Source organism: Rattus rattus, chromosome 7, assembly GCF_011064425.1.
Source record: "Rattus rattus isolate New Zealand chromosome 7, Rrattus_CSIRO_v1, whole genome shotgun sequence".
Classification (NCBI taxonomy): Eukaryota; Metazoa; Chordata; class Mammalia; order Rodentia; family Muridae; genus Rattus; species Rattus rattus.
This window is the reverse complement of record NC_046160.1, coordinates 6,071,122-6,072,430: the sequence shown is the minus strand read 5'-3', so window position 1 is coordinate 6,072,430 and position 1,309 is coordinate 6,071,122.

Here is a 1,309-nt window from a genome sequence, read left to right as displayed (position 1 = left end):
CTTTAAGGGAATGGAGTAAGAAAAGCAGACTGCTCGCCCAGTGTGAGTGGACCTCGTCAATCCACCGAGGTCTTTGTAAAACAAATGGGAGGGAGAATGTCACTTGTTACAGTAGTGGACTCCTGGAGCTCTGCCTTGGATGAGGGCTGACATCGGTTGTTCTAGGACTGAGCAGTAGCTACAGCTCCTGGGTTTTCAGCGTGCAGACAGGGACTAGGAGCTTTTTCACCTCTATATCTCTTCAGCTGATCCTCATGTTTCTTTCCTATGCCAGCTGTTGGTCTGTTTCTCCCGGGAACCAGCCCAAGGTTTCTGTCTTGCTCTAGTTGGCACTGTCTTCCCTCTGGACTCTTCACTATTCTCTGCTAAAGACATTCGTGACATTGGATCAGGACTGCTGTAATGACATAATTGAATCAGGACTGCTGTGATGACATCATTGGATCAGGACTGCTGTGATGACATCATTGGATCAGGACTGCTGTGATGACATCATTGGATCAGGACTGCTGTGATGACATCATTGGATCAGGACTGCTGTGATGACACCATTGGATCAGGACTGCTGTGATGACATCATTGGATCAGGACTGCTGTGATGACATCATTGGATTAGGACTGCTGTGATGACATCATTGGATTAGGACTGCTGTGATGATATCATTGGATCAGGACTGCTGTGATGACATCATTGGATCAGGACTGCTGTGATGACATCATTGGATCAGGACTGCTGTGATGACATCATTGGATTAGGACTGCTGTGATGACATCATTGGGTCAGGACTGCTGTGATGACATCATTGGGTTAGGACTGCCGTGATGACATCATTTCAAGGTAGTAATCGCCATGAAGATCCCACCTCTAAATAAACTTACATTCTGCAGCACTGTGGTTAGGACTTCATCTTAGGACTGGGAGAGGAGGAAACAAACTCATCCCAATATAAACTCTATTTAGAGCAGACCCCAAGGGTGCTGGCTTCCGGCACCATTAGGAGGCATTCCGGTTCTCACAGCAGCCCCCGTGGGTAAGAAAGCCCAACCTTCCCTGAGTTCTTATTAATCCATTTTTATTTTCATTACATATAATTCTTTGGAAGTATGTAGTACACACGTACACCACAGCGCACATGTGGGGAATCAGTTCTCTTTTTCTACCGTATAGGTCTCGGGGATTCAATTCAAGTTATCACACTTGCCAGTAGACGACCACACTGGCTGAACTGCACTGCTGTCCCTCCACCTTCTGTTCTCACCAAGACTCCTCAGACGTGCCACAGCCTCTACCAACAGTGCCCTGGCAACT